Source organism: Salmo salar, chromosome 11 (assembly GCF_965601325.2).
Source record: "Salmo salar chromosome 11, fSalSal1, whole genome shotgun sequence".
In the NCBI taxonomy this organism is placed as follows: Eukaryota; Metazoa; Chordata; class Actinopteri; order Salmoniformes; family Salmonidae; genus Salmo; species Salmo salar.
The window spans coordinates 112,181,987-112,202,795 of record NC_138301.1 but is presented as its reverse complement, the minus strand read 5'-3'; the positions used below and the strand labels follow the sequence as shown (position 1 = coordinate 112,202,795).

Here is a 20,809-nt window from a genome sequence, read left to right as displayed (position 1 = left end):
ATGAGAAACAAGATTCAATGGTCTGATGAAACCAAGATTGAACTCTTTGGCCTAAATGCCAAGCGTCACGTCTGTAGGAAACAGCACCATCCCTACGGTGAACCGTGGTGCCAGCATCATGCTGTGGGATGTTTTTCAGCGGCAGAGACTGGGAGACTAGTCAGGGTCAAGGGAAAGATGAACTGGGCAAAGAACAGAGATCCTTGATAAAAGCTTTCTCCAGAGCGCTCAGGACCTCAAACTGGGGCGAAGTTTCACCTTCCAACAGGACAATGACCCTAAGCACACAGCCAAGACGATGCTGGAGTCGCTTCGGGACAAGTCTCTGAATGTCCTTGAGGGGCCCAGCCAGTGGGTAACTTAATGTGGAGAAATTGAAGGGGTCTGAATATTTTCCAAATGCACTGTATTGGTTATGTGCGTCTGAGTGGCGTTCTATCGATTTTTCCTGGGGTCATTTCATGTGTATCTGAGCTATTGCCGTTCAAGCAGGCAGAAATTCGGCCAGTATGACGAAGCGATAAATCTGCCCTCACTACACTAGAAGTTAATAGGAATATTACTTTTAGATCGCGACAACGTCTACCATTCATGTCAGATTTCAATACTGGCCGATGTCATGACTCGCCTCTCGAGCCATTAATCATATTTTTGCGATATTCCTACCTCAAGATATTTTGAAATTTAACAGAGGGTCCATCACATTTCTCCTATTTTCTGCCTTGTCAGTCCAGTTGCATGGCATGGTGACATTGTACTGCCGTTGTGATTGTCAGACTCCACTGTGCGAGGCACGTCGATCTGCAGGTTGAACACGGTGAGATTGTATACTCCTAAATTGATAGGGCAGTTTGTTTAGGCCATTTTATAGGTAACTAGCTACTTCACATGGTATTATTGTGTGTAGCTACGTTTGCTAGCTAGCCAGCTAGCCAGCCCATAGAGCATTGCATTGTGGGTTTTGTAGTCGACTTGAGCTGTAACAGATTTCCACAATGATTTTAACATGTTGCTACTACCATACAACAAAATGTAAAAAAATTGTTTAGAATTTTTTTTATTACATTTCAGTGTCATTTAACACTAAATTGTAGGAATTCGTGGTTTTGGGTGGATTTTTCCTTTAAGGGTAGAGGGACGACGCTGCTCCAAGCATCTGGGTTTGGCGCGGAATGGCTGCCCTGTTCATGCGCACTAGTAATTACACACCGCTTCCAATTATCCCCAGTAATGTGACATCAAGGGTACTTCCATAGGAATCACAGAACGGTGTAATACAGATCGCCTCCCCAGATTCTGACAAAGTTTAGTGAAATATACATCCTGCCTTTGGTAAACAGGAGTGAGCAATGTAGATTGGTTTCTCTGTCTGAGACATATAAACAAGTTGTGTTCCAATCCTTTCTCTCGCCCCTGGATTTATGGTAATAGCTCTGGCGTTGTGTTTTCCAGAATTAATTTAGCCAGTTAAAGTGGACACAGGATAGGAAAATTGCAGTTCCCTAGTAATTTTCTCTCTCTGCTTTCAGGGGAATACTTGTGACAAGAGAGTGAGGGGGTTGGAGATAAGGGTCAGCATGTTTTATCTGCGGATGAGGGAAGTGGCATTGTCTGGCTGGAAAAGAACTGGGCAAAATACGGCCCACAAATGGATTTAGGCTAGAAGAACAAATCGTCCCCCCCCAAAAAACAGCGAAGGCCCTCCTGTTGAATTTCGAAATCCCGATGTTGCCCACGAGCCAAAAATGATTGCCCACACTGAACGAGAGCCACTATGTGACTTTTTAAATCAGAAAAACAAGCTAAACGTTAACCATTTAAGTTAATTCTTAACTCAAATGCTTGATACCCTCTGGTAAAAAAAGAAAAGGGGTGTTTACGTCAGGCTGACACGCTCTCTGGGTTCCCTGGGAAAGGTATCACAATTTACTATATTCTCATTAGAGAACTAAAATCACAATCTTATCGTCACAAAAACATTCTCTTTATCCTGGATATTTTCCAACGTACAGTATATAAAGTTGATATACACAGTATGAAAACTCTTCAAGTTACAATGTTTTGTCTTCATGCAACTTTTAATGACATCACAAAATAGACATACATTTTCCATATTCCATCTCTCATCAGTCTCAATATTCAGATGTTGAACTATATTGTCCAAGTGTCCATGGTTTAATGTTGTAGTTTTGGACGGTAAACTCTTCATAAGACACTAAGGCATTCCGATCATCCAAACTAGGCCCCAAAAGGAATTGTCTGCTGCCTATGGTTTACGATTGACATGAGGTGTCATAAAACACACATCCATCCATCTGCGGGAGAGGGAGAGCTCTGTACAGCTTATCTACTGTAACCTGATCTTTTGGATCCTCACAGGAGTCATGACACACAAATCGCAATATTGACATGTGCAATATCTACACTACCGGTCAAGTTTTAGAACACCTACTCATTCAAGGGTTTTTCTTTATTTTTACTATTTTCTACATTGTAGAATAATAGTGAAGACATCAACACTATGAAATAACACATATGGAATCATGTAGTAACCAACGAAGTGTTTTATATTTGAGATTCTAAAAATAGCCACCCTTTGCCTTGATGACAGCTTTATTACGCTCTTGGCATTCTCTCAACCAGCTTCACGAGGTAGTCACCTGGAAGGCATTTCAATTAACAGGTGTGCCTTCTTAAAAATGTCTTTCCTTAATGCGTTTGAGCCAAACAGCTGTGTTGTGACAAGGTAGGGGTGGTATACAGAAGATAGCCCTATTTGGTAAGAGACCAAGTCCATATTATGGCAAGAACAGCTCAAATAAGCAAAGAGAAACGACAGCCCATCATTAGTTTAAGACATGAAGGTCAGTCAATATGGAAAATGTTAAGAACTTTGAAAGTTTCTTCAAGTGCAGTCGCAAAAAAACATCAAGCGCTATGATGAAACTGGCTCTCATGAGGACCGCCACAGGAAAGGACGACCCAGAGTTACCTCTGCTGCAGAGGATAAGTTCATTAGTTACCAGCCTCAGAAATTGCAGCCCAAATAAACGCTTCACCGAGTTCAAGGAACAGACGAATCTCAACATCAACTGTTCAGAGGAGACTGTGTCAATCAGGCCTTCATGGTTGAATTGCTGCCAAGAAGCCACTACTAAAGGACTTGAATAAGAAGAGACTTGCTTGGGCCAAGGAACACGAGCAAAGGACATGAGACGAGTGGAAATTTGATATTTGGTCTGGAGTCCTAATTTGAGATTTTTGGTTACAACCGCCGTGTCTTTGTGAGATGCGGTGTGGGTGAACGTATGATCTCTGCATGTGTATTTCCCACCGTGAAGCATGGAGGAGGAGGTGTTATGGTGTAGGAGTGCTTTGCTGGTGACATTGTCAGTGATTTATTTAGAACTCAAGGCACACTTAACCAGCATGGTTACCACAGCATTCTGCAACAATACACCCTCCCATCTGGTTTGGGCTTAGTGGGACTATCATTTGTTTTACAACAAGACAATGACCCAACACACATCTAGGCTGTGTAAGGGCTATTTGACCAAGAAGGAGAGCGATGGAGTGCTGCATCAGATGACCTGGCATCCACAATCACCCAACCTCAATACAATTGAGATGGTTTGGGATGAGTCGGACCACAGAGCGAAGGAAAAGCAGCCAACAAGTGCTTAGCATATGCGGGATCGCCTTCAAGACGGTTGGAAAAGCATTCCAGGTGAAGCTGGTTGAGAGAATGCCAAGAGTGTGCAAAGCTGTCATCAAGGCAAAGGGTGGCTATTTGAAGAATCTCAAATATAAAATACATTTTGATTTGTTTAACACTTTGTTGCTTACTACATGTTTCCATATGTGTTATTTCATAGTTTTGATTTCTTCACTTTTATTCTAAAATGTAGAAAATAGTACAAATAAAGAACCATTGAATGAGTAGGTGTTCTAAAACTTTTGACCAGTAGTGTATATCGCATGAAATATTTTTAAAACGCCACAGAGCCCCGTGTAATGTCCGTTTTGGTCAGTTTTCTCCATCAGTCTTCTCTCTTATCTCTCTCCCGCTCTACTCTTGCGGCTGCTTCAGTGCTGTCAACAGATTGTTCCAAACAAGAAAGATTTCACTTTGCTTCTTTAATATTATCATTCTTTCTAGGATTTCAACAGTTCGCCCAGGTAACCGCCAAAATATTTAACTAGGTAAGTCAATTAAGAACAAATTCTTATATACAATGACGGCCTACTAACAGTGCCTTGTTCAGGGTCAGAACAACAGATTTTTACCTTGTCAGCTCGGGGATTCGATCTAGCAACCTTTCGGTTACTGGCCCAACACTCTAACCACCAGGCTACCTGCCGCCCAAAGTGCCTTAATAGGGCATTGGGCCACCACGAACGAGAACCGCTTCAATGTGCCTTGGTATAGATTCTACAAGTGTCTGAAACTCTATTGGAGGGATGCGACACCATTCTTCCACCAGAAATTCCATAATTTGGTGTTTTTTTGATTGTGGTAGAAAATGTTGTCTCAGGCGCCGCTCCAGAATCTCCTATGTGTTCAATTAGGTTGAAATCTGGTGACTGAGACAGCCATGGCAGATAGTTTACATCGTTTTCATTCTCATCAAACCATTGTGACCACTCGTGCCCTGTGGATGGGTGCATAACATTGTAGCCAAAATAATGGCCTGCCAAGCATTTTATACATGATGGGATGTTAATTGCTTAACCTTTTAACTCAGAAACCACATCTGTGTGGAAGCACCTGCTTTCAATGTACTTTGTATTGCTAATTTTACTCAAGTGTTTCCATTATTTTGACAGTTACCAGTATATCGAAATGTAATGTTTTTTTCCTGTATCGGGCGGCCCTACGGTCTTACTACCCATCTGCCTTTAAGGCCATCTGTGGGCACAATATTTTAATGTACAGTAATCACAGATGGATTGAGTGAAACCCAATTAAATTATGCATTTTATGAACGCTAAGTGGTTGTTGGACGCAACTGGAATTCTGGAGAGACTGTTACAGTTTCAGTTTACTGGCCTTTTCATGTTTCATATCTGTGCTGCTTCAGAAGCGCTTTGGAAGTAAACTACATTGCGGCGTGCAGTGGTGTATCATATTGGATTTAGACCCACAGCTTCCCTCAGTCTTTATCTCTGAAAACACAGACTTTTCCCCTGTCCCCCGCCCTCCCTTCCTTTTAATGTCAGGAGACAAACACCTCCAAACAGGAAGTAATCCCCTTACCCTCATGCCGGAGTCAGTCCATGGGGGGATTATGTCAGGGGTACAGCTCATGGGGTTAGCGCCGTCCCAGTGAAACAGGAGATTAGCACGCGGACAAAAACGCACATTAGATAAGCAGCGTGGTGGGCTCGCAGCTCACCCCAAACACTGGTCATGCAGTGCGTGGGTGGGGGGGTGCACCCGCTCTCGCCAAGTAAGTACTCTCTAGGGGCTGGCAGAGGGATTGGAGCGACACAGCAGGTGTGATGGTAGTGGTACAGTTTGTGCTGGGTTGGCGCAGAGGGTTGGCTGGTGGACTGTGCGTTCATCACCAGACGTAAGCAGCTGTGTGTGAGCTCAGACAGAGCTGAGCATGGTGGGGAAGTGGAGTTGAAGCTCTGAGAGTAGAGCAGAGCGCCTGTAGCGGTAGGAGCAGCCCTAGCTAGCAGAGTGGAGATTGGAGGAGCACAGAGGCTATCCTGGCAGGGACACACACACACACACACAGGCTGCTAGAGGGCCCTGGAGGATAGTTCTCTTCACAGGATGGACACGCTTCACAAGGTACTGTGGCTGACACTTTCCTTCAGAGTGGCTCCATCGATAAGAAATGGGATTGTATGGTTTTATAGGATAGGCACTTGTGTTCTCGTTGTAGGCTGAGGCTATATTGACATAAATGTTATTCACTGGTTCACATTGATGTCTTGGACAGATTTAATTTGGTTTACTGAAAATGGGTTCTGGATCCATCAATGCAGTAGTCCATGTTGGACACCAAGTTGTGGTCACTGCTCTGTATGTCTGTACATTCATCTGCCACTTGTTTGCGCATTTGGTCCAGTCTAGATAAACAGGATTAGAGATTTAGGATTACACTTCCCTGACCCTCCCCAGATTGTGCTGGATTAGGCCCTTCAGATTGCTAATGTTTTGTATTAACTCTGCCTCTGAGACAGAGGTGAACCATCCCAGTACCCCATTCATTGGTATGCTGTGCAATTAATCCCGTGTGGTTCAGTTGGTAGAGCATGACGCTTGCAACACCAGGGTTGTGAGTTTCATTCCCCTGCGGGACCAGTATGGGAAAAGATTTATGAAAACGAATGCTCTGAATAAGAGTGTCTGCTAAATGACAAAATGTTTTTAAAAAATGAAGAAAATGTGGTGGATGGCCTGAAGAATGCCTCTGATATGATTCTCTCTCACAGCATTTGAATGGATATTGGTTGTATTTTCAGTGGTCTTGCTTGTTGGTTTTGAAAATTGCTTCTCCGTGTACCATTTCATGGTACCCCTTAATCTGTGCATAAAATAATATTTTACAGTTTTAGCAAGCAAGAATTGTGACTGCAATAAACTAATGACTGAATGAAGGCAGTGAACTGAACAACATTTGGGTTCTGACTGACCTTTATTGCCTACTAATAAGAGAGAAGAGAGGACCACGGTGTTAGGATTTTAATCTTATTTTTCAGTCTTACCATGGTAAAGTTGACACACTCTAGTGTTTGTGGTGCTCTACATTCATGGCATATTACATTTCACAGACAAATGCTCCTGTGTGATAGATAGAACATCAGCACTAAGGATCTCAAACTCCTCAGTCAAACGGATTCAGGGCTGTCACAAAGCAGTGGCGCTTTTAAACTTAGTGTTTTACTTCTCATTGTCATGTTACATCCGCCCCTGATTGCATTTCTCTGATTCATCTCCGTCAGAGTTTTGTAGTGTCTGTTTTCACGGATGGCAGTTGCCAGCTCTCCAGCACTAATTCAAATTCTGATGAAGGGGAACTTTGGTGTCTGATTAGACGCCGTTTGAAATCTGCTTTCTGAAGAAGGCTGTGGTTATGCTTTTCCTTTGGAAACGGTGACTGAAACCGTTGAACCAACCAATGCTTGTTTTTAGCCCCATTTTTTTCTTTCTTGATGAATGTTGTTTGTCCTTACCTTATTTACTTAACAGAGAGGCTACAGCTTTTGGGTTAGTGTTCTCTTTCATATGTGCGGTACTGATACTGTCCCACAGAAAGCAATATTTATGTTCTTCATGTATGTGTTGTCAGAAACCGATTTCTCGCCCATGTGAGACTTCTAAGGTATACCGAGTATCTCAACTTAGGTCATCCATGTGGAAGATTCTCTTTGTCCTGTCCCTCCCTCTGTGATAGAAACAGGGCATTTGGGAAAGTATTCAGACCCCTTGACTTTTTCCACATTTTGTTACTTTACAGCCTTATTCTAAAATGGATTCAATAGTTTTTTCCCCCTCATCAATCTACACACAATACCCCATAATGACAAAGGAAAAACAGGTTTACTAATTTATTACAAATAAAATAATCTAGCCTATGTTATCCAGTAAGCATGGTTCCCTCTGTAATGGCTATTATCACCTGGATTGCCTTAGCAACCGGTGTGATTCCTATCCAATGCTAATTAGACAAGTCAATCTGTAAACCTAAACCATAGTCTCTAACCCATACCCCAGACAGTCAAACGCTATGGTGATTCAGGAACATTTACGACTTCAAGTGAAATGAGACCGACCTCAGTGATGATGGTAGTTAGTCTGAAGACTCCCACCAGTTGGTTAACTATCTCAGTACCTTAGATACAGAGGCTGACTAATGGAACATAATCAGGGTCTAGCATGCCATAATGAGCATATTTCTTGCTCTATACCAACTTTCCACTTTTTCCTTTCTCTAAATTTTCTGGAAGGAACTTGGCAGTTTGAAGACAGCTTGATTGCATGTAGGGCCTACTGCAATAAGGCAACACATGAACAGCTGGAACAGGAAACATCGGTGTCCTCCACATCTGGTTTTTGAAGAGGTATTTCATATTGTCTGTATTCCTCTGAGCTTTAACATACATTACATTACATTTAAGTCATTTAGCAGACGCTCTAATCCAGAGCGACTTACAAATTGGTGCATTCACCTTATGATATCCAGTGGAACAACCACTTTACAATAGTGCATCTAAATCTTTTAGGGGGGGGGGGGGGGGTTAGAAGGATTACTTTATCCTATCCTAGGTATTCCTTAAAGAGGTGGGGTTTCAGGTGTCTCCGGAAGGTGGTGATTGACTCCGCTGTCCTGGCGTCGTGAGGGAACTTGTTCCACCATTGGAACAAGTTAAAATAAACATAAAATGTTGCTCCTCCATCTTACTTCCACCAAACCCCATGAGCCAACCTGTTCCTCTGTTTCAATATTCCCAACTCCACCCTGACTTCTTTTTAGGTGTACAGTGGAGAAGAGTGGAGGCGGGAAGGGAAGGCCATGAAAACCTGCATTAGTCTCAGTCTGCTAACCCCTCATGCCTGAGCAAGGACCGGATTCACAGGCAGTCATCATCTGCTCCAAACAATGTCTGTCATTGTGAATGTGAAATGGCACCGAGCCCATGGGGTTAGGCCTGGGTACACTCGGTGAATCTAAAGTTGGGGCTGCCTGAGACTGAGAGAAAGCAGTCCTGCAAGGCTAGCCACCCAGGGCCGGCAGCCAGGGATCGTCTTGTAGCCCAAGCCCCTGGCGCAGTTACCCACGGTGCTCATTACAGGAAGGGTTCTGGTGTGTATGAGCCTACGCTCCAATCAGTGGCTCACTAATATTCCCAGTTGTTGAGGCACTCCTTTTTTTTCAGTAGCCGATCTTCTCTGTCCAAATGTGCTTTGAAAAGGCAAAGAAAGAAAAATATTGAAGAAGCAGTGACAGATGAAGAGGAACTCGAGAAGCTTTGAAGATTACTTTACATTCTAGCCTCTTCTCTTGTCTATATTTTCCAATAAAATCCCACTGATTGGTTGAATTGGATGACCAGTAATTCCAGCACATTAAGAGCTTTGCCCATGTATTAGTCTGACAACATGTTTGATTAGGTGCAACGGTGTTACAATTTGAACTGCTTTAATAAGGGTAGTCGATAGGTTTCCTCACATACCTGAGGCTACGATGACATAATGTAATTAAAATAGGGCTATATTAGAATATGATTTCTTGTCCACATTTTGATAGCCACATTAAAGACTGTATTCCTTGTTTGTTGAACATGAATCAACTAGGTGATGCTTAATGGTTCAGCTTGTAGCTAATTTGTTGAAAGGACTTTTCCCTGTACTCTATGTGTCTGGGTCAGAGGGCTAGGAGCATATCTGTCTCTCGAGGTAGGAACACTTGATGCATAAAGTACAGTGCCTTCAGAAAGTATGCATATCCCTTGACTTATACCACATTTTGTTGTTATAGCCTGAATTCAAAATGGATTCAATTGATTGTCATGTCATTATGGGTTAGAGTGCGGGAAAAACAAAGTAAAACATGTTTTTAGAAATGTTTGCTAGTTTATAAAAAATGTAATACATTTTTACAGAACTATTCACACCCCTGAGTCAATACTTTGTAGAAGCACCTTTGCCGGTGATTACAACTTTGAGCCATCTTGGGTATGTCTATCAGCTTTGCACATCTGGATTTGGGGATTTTCTTCCTTGCAGATTTTCTCAATCGCTGAGATAGAGAGCGGCGGTGAACAGCGATCTTCAAGTTTTTCTGGAATTCCAGTCTGGGCTTTGGCTGGGCCCCTCAAGGACTTTCACATTCTTGTTTTGAAGCCATACCAGCATTGCTTTGACTATGTTTGGGGTCATTGTCCTGTTGGAACATAAGTCTTCACCCCAGTCTAAGGTCGTTTGCACTATGAAGCAGGTTCTCAAGGATTTGCCAGTATTTGCCTCCATTCATTGTTCCCTCTATCCTTACCAGTCTCAAAGTCCCTGCTGCTGAAAAGCATCCCCATAGAATGATGCTGCCATCATCATGCTTCACAGTAGGGATGGTGTTAGACTGGTGATGAGCTGTGACTGGTTTTCTCCAGACATAGCACTTTGCATTCAGGCTCAAAGAGTAAATATTTTGTCTCATCAGACCACAGAATCTTTTGCCTTATGATCTGTATTTCATGTGCCTTTTCAGCTAACTCCTGGTGTGCTGTCACGTGGCTTTTCAGCTAACTCCTGGTGTGCTGTCACGTGGCTTTTCAGCTAACTCCTGGTGTGCTGTCACGTGGCTTTTCAGCTAACTCCTGGTGTGCTGTCACGTGGTTTTTCAGCTAACTCCTGGTGTGCTGTCACGTGGTTTTTCAGCTAACTCCTGGTGTGCTGTCACGTGGTTTTTCAGCTAACTCCTGGTGTGCTGTCACGTGGTTTTTCAGCTAACTCCTGGTGTGCTGTCACGTGGCTTTTCAACTAACTCCTGGTGTGCTGTCACTTGCCTTTTCAGCTAACTCCAGGTGTGCTGTCATGTCTGTAGTTCTGTCAGTGGTCGTTGGGTTTTCTTGCCCGGTTGCTCAGTTTGGTCGGACAGCTTTAGGCAGAGTCTGGGTAGTTCCATTTATTTTTTTATTTTTTTTTGCATTTCCCAATGATGGAGACTACTGTGCTCTTGGAAACTTTAAACAATCTAGAAATTGTTTTATACCCTTCCCTAGATATATGCCTCATCGCAATTCTATCTCAGAGGTCTACGGACAATTCCTTGGTATAGTTTCTGCTCTGACATGCGCTGTCAACTGTGGGACCTTTATATAGACTGGTGTGTTAATTTCTAAATCATATCCAAGCACTTGAATTGGCCACAGGTGGACTCCAATCAAGTTGTTGGGAAATCTCAAGGATGATCAAAGGAAATTGTAGGCACAGCTCAATTTCAAGTGTTACAGCAAATGTGTGTGAATACTTATCTTAATGAGATTTTTAATATACTTTTTCTAACATTTCTAAAAACATGTTTTCACTTTGTCATTATGGGGTATTGTGTGTAGATGGGTGAAGAAATATATATGTTTGATACATGTTGAATTCCTGGCTTTAACAACAACATGTGGAATAAGTCAAGGGGCATCAATACTTTCTGAAGCCACTGTATGTGATGCCCTGAGAGCAAGATGTGTGATGACGCAAATCCTAAAAAATGGCAGTTTGTGTTTGTTCCCAGATGCCCACAGCTCATTTTCACACATCTGTCAGAGTCCCCTGACTGCGACCAAATAGTGGGACTGTCTGGCATGGGAGTTGGTGAGGTATTCTTACATGTCAAGGTCCTCAATTTCCCACTTTTTTTTTTTGCAGTCCTGGACTGGTATTTCTTCTTACTTTTATTTTACACCACCTCCGCATGTTTGGTGTGTCATTGCAGAGGCTTTTGAAACCTGTGACACAAAAGCAATTTGTTAGTGTGGTGAAGTGAGCAGTGTGTTGGTGACCCAGACAGCCAGTCTCTACTCGAACCCATTAATGTTGCTCAGGCTGTTTTTACTAAAACTTTCATTTTTCTTGAAGTTGGGATCGAGTTTCATCACTACACACACACACACACACACACACACACACACACACACACACAAGAATCAAATACCAGCCAGGAAGACAACTTTTTTTCCTCCCTCCATTCATTTTTTTTGTCTGGTACATTGAACAAAAAAAGAATCCTCAAATCCTTTGGCACTGTTGTCTTGTAAGACTATGTGCCTTCATCTCAGCCTGGTATTCAGTTCCTCAGATGAGACACATGATGTCAGGGAAAAGCTGGGTTTTTGTTGATCTGTAGGAGCGGTGAATACAATCTGTTCTTTTGTCAGCTATTTGCCAGAGGCCGCTCCGACTCGTCACTTGTCTCTACTGTCATAGAAGAACACAGATATTCAAACGTTACACTTTTTATGTGTTTTCAAGTTATCATTATTGTCCCAATTGGGAAATGTTGTTCAGTCAGGGTTCAACAATAAAAACATTAAAAACGGTGTCAGCCATACAGCAGCTAATGAGATTGGTTACGTTCTTAAAATCAATAAAAAAAGGAGCGGTCATTGTGCAAAAGTGCAGCATTAGACATGATTTCATTTCATGTGCAGATTCAGAAAGCTTATGGGATAACATAGTTCTTCCATCTGTTGCTCTTGAGTTTGTGAAGTCTAAAACGACGAACCTGAGGGGAGGAGCTCAAAATCGTCAAGAAGGGGGTGATCAGGACAGCCTAGGATACGGTTAGCTCTCCCAACCACTTGCTTCCTGAATGTTTCTGAGAGCTGTGCCTGTTGCACCCAGTTGAGCTTGCTGTGGCCACCTTTACCACCCTGTCTTGCCTGTTTTTGTTGCCAACATTAAACCAGGCCACCATCAAAAACATCAACACGGATTTAATCAAACTCCTGTTTTAGCTAGCTAATCTTGTGTAGCCCAGCCCTGTATTACAGACAGTAGAATCATACTGTCTATGACACAGCAGCTTTAGTGCTTCATGTTTATTGGGTTTTTCCCCTCTTTCACTTGACAAATGCATTGCCATCTGAATTATAGTGGGTTTTCATAATCCTTTACACATTTAAAAGGGTGGGCTAAATACCCTGTGGATGAATAGCAGAGCCCCGTCCCTCTAATCCTGGCCCAGATGACATGGTGACAGGTCTTCACCTCCCTCTCACTGCCACAATGGGAGCCAAGTGATGGGTATTGTGGTTGGAGCTCAGACTCTGGGTGTGGGGACTGGGGAGGGGGCCGGGAGTGGGGTTAAGGACTCAAATGCCTGCACGTCATCCTTGCAACCCCTTATGGAATTTTTCTTTCTTGCTTCCCTAAAGCTAACCCCCCCCCCCCCCCTGCCCGCCTCAAATTCCTGATTGGGGAAATTGGATCACGCTAAGGGCTCACACACCAATAGTGTTTGCTGGCCAAGAATACTTAGCACCTCAATGAAATTTGAAAGCCAAGTGCACACCGATTTTACATGTAGAAACACATGAAAAACCCCAGCAGCCAGAGGTCTACAGCTGGTGGTCCCTGAAACACAGCGAGCTGAACTATCATCAGACGAACGCTAGATCCCCATTCGTTGCGATATGTGCAAGCCTTAACGGACTAGAACATGAACAGCTGTGTCTCACCAAAGGGAAGACGACTCTGGCGTCTTTCACATGCTCTGCTCCCAACACCCTTTTGAAGTGATGAAATGGCTTTCTCCCTGGCCCCCTTCTCCCTTCCGTTGCCTGTGTTTTCATCTTTATAAATGTACTTTTGTGCTGTTGCTTTGCTTTGGTATTCATGCGTTTTTATTTAATTTTTTATCCCCAAGGCTTTAATTTTTTCCACTCTTTACATATATTAATGGATCTGTGGTGCCTGACTGGATCCATCCCCAAGCACGCTGGATCTTGTCACCCTGTCGCTTCAGCCCTTTCCGACTGTTGAACAAGCTCTCGTTTGTTTTAGCTTTATCCTCTGAAAATTGGTGCTTTGTAGAAGACAAAAAAAAACAAGGTGCAGGCATTCTAACCAGCAGCAGCCTTTCCAAATCATGTCCAATCAATTTAAGTTATCTCAGGTGGACTCCAATCAAGTTGTAGAAACATCTCAAGGATGACCAATGAAAACAGGATGCACTTGAGCTCCGTTTCGAGTCTCATGGCAAAGGGTCTGAATACTTGTGTAAAAAAAAAAAATATATATATATATATATATATATATATGTACACTGCTCAAAAAAATAAAGGGAACACTTAAACAACACATCCTAGATCTGAATGAAAGAAATAATCTTATTAAATACTTTTTTCTTTACATAGTTGAATGTGCTAACAACAAAATCACACAAAAATAATCAATGGAAATCCAATTTATCAACCCATGGAGGTCTGGATTTGGAGTCACACTCAAAATTAAAGTGGAAAACCACACTACAGGCTGATCCAACTTTGATTTAATGTCCTTAAAACAAGTCAAAATGAGGCTCAGTAGTGTGTGTGGCCTCCACATGCCTGTATGACCTCCCTACAACGCCTGGGCATGCTCCTGATGAGGTGGCGGATGGTCTCCTGAGGGATCTCCTCCCAGACCTGGACTAAAGCATCCGCCAACTCCTGGGCAGTCTGTGGTGCAACGTGGCGTTGGTGGATGGAGCGAGACATGATGTCCCAGATGTGCTCAATTGGATTCAGGTCTGGAGAACGGGCAGGCCAGTCCATAGCATCAATGCCTTCCTCTTGCAGGAACTGCTGACACACTCCAGCCACATGAGGTCTAGCCTTGTCTTGCATTAGGAGGAACCCAGGGCCAACCGCACCAGCATATGGTCTCACAAGGGGTCTGAGGATCTCATCTCGGTACCTAATGACAGTCAGGCTACCGCTGGTGAGCACATGGAGGGCTGTGCGGCCCCCCAAAGAAATGCCACCCCACACCATGACTGACCCACCGCCAAACCGGTCATGCTGGAGGATGTTGCAGGCAGCAGAACGTTCTCCACGGCGTCTCCAGACTCTGTCACGTCTGTCACGTGCTCAGTGTGAACCTGCTTTCATCTGTGAAGAGCACAGGGCGCCAGTGGCGAATTTGCCAATCTTGGTGTTCTCTGGCAAATGCCAAACGTCCTGCACGGTGTTGGGCTGTAAGCACAACCCCCACCTGTGGACGTCGGACCCTCATACCACCCTCGTGGAGTCTGTTTCTGACCGTGTATAACATAATGTCCTAGGGTTGTCATCTGATGAAGATCATCAAAGGTGAGTGCTGCATTTAGCTGTCTTCTGGGTTTTGGTGACATTATATGCTGGCTTGAAAAATGGGTGTCTGATTATTTCTGGCTTGGTTCTCTGCTGACATAATCTAATGTTTTGCTTTCGTTGTAAAGCCTTTTTGAAATCGGACAGTGTGGTTAGATTAACGAGAGTCTTGTCTTTAAATAGCTGTAAAATAGTCATATGTTTGAGAAATTGAAGTAATAGGATTTTTAAGGTTTTGAAAATCGCACCACAGGCTTCAAGTGGCTGTTACGTAGGTGGGACGAATTCGTCCCGCCTAGCCCAGAGAGGTTAGAAGGCTAACATCACATTACATCTTCTCACAAAAAGTTTCATATTTAATAATTTAAGTTCCATAACATTTAGATGTATACATCCCAGTTATCAGATGTCACATTTGTAGAGGTACAGGTATTTAGTTATACCATCCTTTATGATATCACAAAACAACTACTGTTGGACATGGTTATTCTTCAAATACCCACGGACCATTCCCAATGTTTGGATTACAGAAATATTGTTTCATTATCCAGCCTTTTGGTGTTGTAGTTTTGGCTGGAGGAATCTCCTTTCCCCTCTATCCTGCAAAGCCCAAAGGCAGATTTTCTACAAGGTATTTACGACTGTCATAAAATGGCCAACGTCGCCCCTCTCCCTCTGATCCTTCAGATCTTCACAGGAGAGTCATGACGATGTTTTTAGAAATGTTAGCAAATGTATTGAAAATGTAATACAGAAACCTAATTTAAATACGTATTCACACCCCTTTGCTATGACACTCCAAATTAACCTCTATGGGCTAGGTGGGACGCTTGCGTCCCACCTACTCAACAGCCAGTGTTGGTCCTGTGGCGCGATATTGCAAATACCTTAGAAATGCTATTACAGAAAAGCCAAAACCCACAGCTAAATGCAGCACTAACCTTTGATGATCTTCATCAGATGACACTCCTAGGACATTATGTTATACAATACATGCATGTTTTGTTCAATCAATTTCATATTTATATCAAAAACCAGCTTTTTACATTAGCATGTGACTAGCATTCCCACCGAACACTTCCGGTGAATTTACTAAATTACTCACGATAAACGTTCACAAAAAACATAATTATTTTAAGAATTATAGATACAGAACTCCTTTATGCACTCGCTATGTCCAATTTAAAATAGCTTTTCGGTGAAAGCACATTTTGCAATATTCTGTGTAGATAGCCCGGCCATCACAGGCTAGCTATTTTGACACCCACCAAGTGTGGTACTCGCCAAACTCAGAATTACTATTACAAAAATTGGATTACCTTGGCTGTTCTTCGTCAGAATGCACTCCCAGGACTTCTACTTCAATAACAAATGTTGGTTTGGTTCCAAATAATCCATCGTTATATCCAAATGGCGGCGTTTTGTTCGTGCGTTCAAGACACTATCCGAAGGGTAAAGAAGGGTGACGCACCCGACGCGTTTCGTGACAAAAGAATTCAAAATATTCCATTACCGTACTTCGAAGCATGTCAAACGCTGTTTAAAATCAATTTTTATGCGATTTTTCTCGTAAAAAAGCGATAATATTCCGACCGGGAGTCATTGTTTTCGTTCAAAGAGAAAGAAAGTAAACATGGTGTCGGCTCGTGCACGCGCCTCCAGTCTCATTGTCCTCAGATCGACCACTATCCAAATGCGCTACTGTTTTTCAGCCATGGCCTGCAAAGTCATCATTCAACGTTCTGGCGCCTTCTGAGAGCCTATGGGAGCGTTAGAAAATGTCACGTTATGCCAGAGATCCCCTGTTTTGGTTAGAGATGATCAAGAAGGCCAAGAAATAGTCAGAGAGCGCTTCCTGTTTGGAATCTTCTCAGGTTTTGGCCTGCCAAATGAGTTCTGTTATACTCACAGACACCATTCAAACAGTTTTAGAAACTTTGGAGTGTTTTCTATCCAAAGCTAATAATTATATGCATATTCTAGTTACTGGACAGGAGTAGTAACCAGATTAAATCGGGTACGTTTTTTATCCGGCCGTGCAAATACTGCCCCCTATCCCCAACAGGTTAAGCTCAGGTGCATCCAATTTCCTTGATCATCCTTGATGTCACTACAAATTGATTGGTGTCCACCTGTGGCCAATTCAATTGTTTGGACATGAATTCGAAAGAAAGGTCCCACAGCTGACAGTGCAGAAACTGTACCGTGTAGTTCAAGGAACTGTCCGTAGATCTCCGAGTTAGAATTGTGATGAGGCATATACACTGCATTTATATGAACTGTAACTCAGTAAAATTATTGAAATTGTTGCATGTTGTTTTTTATATTTTTGTTCAGTAGAGATCAGAAGCCTTTCAATTAGCAGATATATGTAAAACAGTCTGAAGATACACTACAGAAGTATGTGGACACCTGCTCGTCGAACAGCTCATTCCAAAATCATGATCATTAATATGACGTTTTTCCCCCTTTGCTGCGATAACAGCATTCTCTCTTCTGGGAAGGCTTTCCACTATATGTTGGACTTGATTCCATTCAGCCACCAGCATTAGGGAGGTCGGGCACTGATATTGGGAGATGAAGCCTGGCTCGCAATCTGCGTTCAAATTCAATGGGGTTGAGGTCAGGGCTCTGTGCAGGCCAGAGAAGTTCATCCACAACGATCTTGACAAACCATTTCTGTATGGACGCAAGATTGTTTTGCTCACGCGGACAGGTATATGTTCCGGGTTGCCTCTGAGAATAACATTGACATATACACTGACACGGTGAGTTCATCAGGAGCGGTATAGGGAATGTTTTTCCCTATAATACAAACAGTGCAGTTATGCCCTCCACGAGGCAATCAAACAGACAAAACAGTACAGAGACAAAGTGGAGTCGCAATTCAACGGCTCAGACACAATGTATGTGTTAGGGACTCCAGACAATCACAGACTACAAAGGGAAAACCAGCCACGTCGCGACCACAGACGTCTTGCTCCTGGACATGCTAAACACCACCTTCGTCCGTTTTGAGGATAACGCAGTTCCACCGACGGGGGCTGCTCCCGAGGACTGTGGGCTCTTGTTCTCAGTGGCCGATGTAAGTAAGATATTTAAGCGTGTTAACCCTCACAGGGCTGCCGGCCCAGACGGTGTCATGACGTTGGCCTGGGGGGGAGGTTTATGACCCCCATAAATACCTTTCCCCTTTTTCCTCTCTCTACTCTACCGATGTGACTATTGAAAATCCATTTGTTAACATTGAGAGAGAGCCTGGGAACATCAAAAGGGTGGGGGAACGGAACCATATTTCGGTAATCCAACCAGCTGAAAATATGCGTTGGTACTAAATGAATATGATGCCAGATCAGTTGGCGTCTGAGACATGATTACTGATGATAGGACGACATAAACTGTATCCTGGAACGTCTACACATTCTAGTCTACACATTGACATTCTACACATCAGATTCACATGGAATTGTTGTGCAATTTAAATGTTTAAATATGAAACTATTTGTGAAAAGATTAAATGTAATTTTAGCTTCCAAATGAGAGAATTGGGTTTTCATGAGTGAACTATGCTCAACTCAGTGGCCCTGCCCATGTGAACAGACATCGGTTATAAATTATGAAACATGCCCTTCTCTCCCCTACTATATAAGCCCTGTTACGAAAATGTAACTTCCTGTTCCGAGGACGTTAGGGCGACGGTCCTACGTTAAAAGGGCTCAGATAATAACCTGTTCCAAGGACGTGTGGACTTGTGGTCCCCACGTTGAAAGGTCAAATACCACCTACAGAACTAAGCCAACCTTAGGTTATCTAACGAAATTAGCATCGAATTTCAATGTGAAGGTGACGGCCTACACGCCGGAAGGATGAATTTCGACTATACCAGCCAGAATATAGCATGAGCATATAGCATGGAAACTTGGTATGAACTTTGAACTCTTATTCACTAAAGTAGTGATAATTCCTAGCCGTCGCGTTAGCGCAGCAACTGTAGATGTGGGCTAGGAGAGGACGGACAGAGTATCAGATCTACCACAAGAAGACGGTATCCATTGTATCCATTCTACCTTCAGACATTCTTCAAAGGACACCCCGGCCTCCCATCAACGACCAACCGATCGAAGCGCAGCTCAGAGTAAATATTTATTGCATTTTCCTTTTCCAAATGGGCGGTTATTTAGAATGCATAAGATTCTGGATTTACGATAGAGTAGCTGCCTACGGCCCGATAGAGACATGGCTTCTCCCTTTGCTCCTCAGTCTTCCCGCTCTTTCATTGAAACCCAACCCCTTTCCTTTGTGTAACCAGCCGTCATGTCGGCTCCGTCCACCAGGGACGTTTTCTTTGACAGAATTTATAATCAATGTATGATCCATTCTGTGTGATTATTTAGTAAATAAATAATTAAACCACATTTTGTATTGCTGATTCAACTTGTTAGCCAGGGTTCGTGAAGATAACCAAGAATTTACAACTTTCAGATGAGACAGAATAAAGTGACGATTAAATATTGACTGCTATTGATGTAAAAGATTACTCGGTCTTTAACCTGTCTAGGGTATGTGGGACGCTAGCTTCCCACCTGGCCAACATCCGGTAAAATTGCAGAGCGCCAAATTCATAATACACATAATAAGCATTCATAAAATATACAAGTGTTATACATCGGCTTAAAGATGAACTTCTTGTTAATCCAGCCGCTGTGTCAGATTTCAATAAGGCTTTACGGTGAAAGCATACCATGTGATTATCTGATGACAGCGCCCCGTGTAAAAAAGCTTACAAACATTTACCAGCCAAGTCGAGGAGTCACTAAAGTCAGAAATAGCGATAAAATTCATCACTTACCTTTGATCTTCATATGGTTGCACTCACAAGATTCCCAGTTACACAGTAAATGTTAATTTTGTTCAATAAAGTCCCTCTTTATGTTCCAAAAACTCAATTTTGTTGGCGGGTTTTGTTCAGTAATCCAATGGCTCCAAGGCGGTCACAACAGGCAGACGAATACATACTAAAAGTTCCGGTAAAGTTCGGCGAAACATGTCAAACGATGTTTATAATTAATCCTCAGGTTGTTTATTGTCTTTATAATCAATAATATTTCAACCGGACAATACCGTTTTCAATAGAAAGGAAAAATAACAAACAGGGTGCTCACGGAAGTGCGCCAAATCAGGTCTGCAAACTTCCTCTGACCAAAAATGTATTTTTACTTGTCGTTTTTCAAAATAAAAGCCTGAAACCATGTCTAAAGACTGTTGCCATCTAGTAGAAGCCATAGGAACTGCAATCTTGATTCCTGACCCATTGGGTTCTCTATAGGCATTGAGTTGAAAAACAGCCACATGAAAATAATTCCACTTGCTGGATGGATTTTTCTCAGGTTTTCGCCTGCCATATCAGTTCTGTTATACTCACAGACATTATTTTAACAGTTTTGGAAACGTTAGTGTTTTCTATCCAAATCTACTATATGCATATCCTAGCTTCTGGGCCTGAGTAACAGGCAGTTTACTTTGGGCATGCTTTTCATCAGATGTGAAAATACTGCCCCCCTACCCAAGAGAGGTTTTAAGAGTTTATTCAGAAGATAACGGCTCTATAAACATTATTTCGTGGTGCCCCGACTTTCTAGTTAATTACATTCACCTGATTAGCTTAATCGGGTAATATGAATTACAGAGAAATTATTTTATAGAATAGTATGTCATATCACTTAATCCGGCATAGCCAAAGACACGACAATGGCATCCCTAGCCACGTCCTCAGAGCATGCGCAGACCAGCTGGCTGGAGTGTTTACGGACATATTCAATCTCTCCCTATTGTTTCAAGATGTCCACCATTTGTTCCTGTATCCAAGAAATCAAAGGTAACTGAACTAAATGAAGCTCAATCATCAAGTTTGCAGCCTGATTACCAACAATGTCAAGACCGTCCACAGGGAGGAGGTGAGGGCCATGGCAGAGTGGTGCCAGGAAAATAACCTCTCCCTCAACATAACAAA

General features: G+C 42.7%; 1 protein-coding gene across 5 annotated transcripts in view; it reads left to right on the top strand.

Annotated features, from left to right (window-relative positions):
• LOC106563726 (bifunctional heparan sulfate N-deacetylase/N-sulfotransferase 1) overlaps positions 1 to 20,809 on the top strand; it is a 139,074-nt gene that overhangs the window by 52,454 nt on the left and 65,811 nt on the right. The window contains exon 1 of one of the 5 annotated variants that reach the window (XM_014129549.3): positions 5,600 to 5,800. The exons of the other annotated variants lie outside the window; for them this stretch is intronic. The gene's annotated coding sequence lies outside the window, so the exon portion shown is untranslated. Of the gene's footprint in view, positions 1 to 5,599; positions 5,801 to 20,809 lie in introns of those variants that run through there. 5 annotated transcript variants of the gene reach the window in all.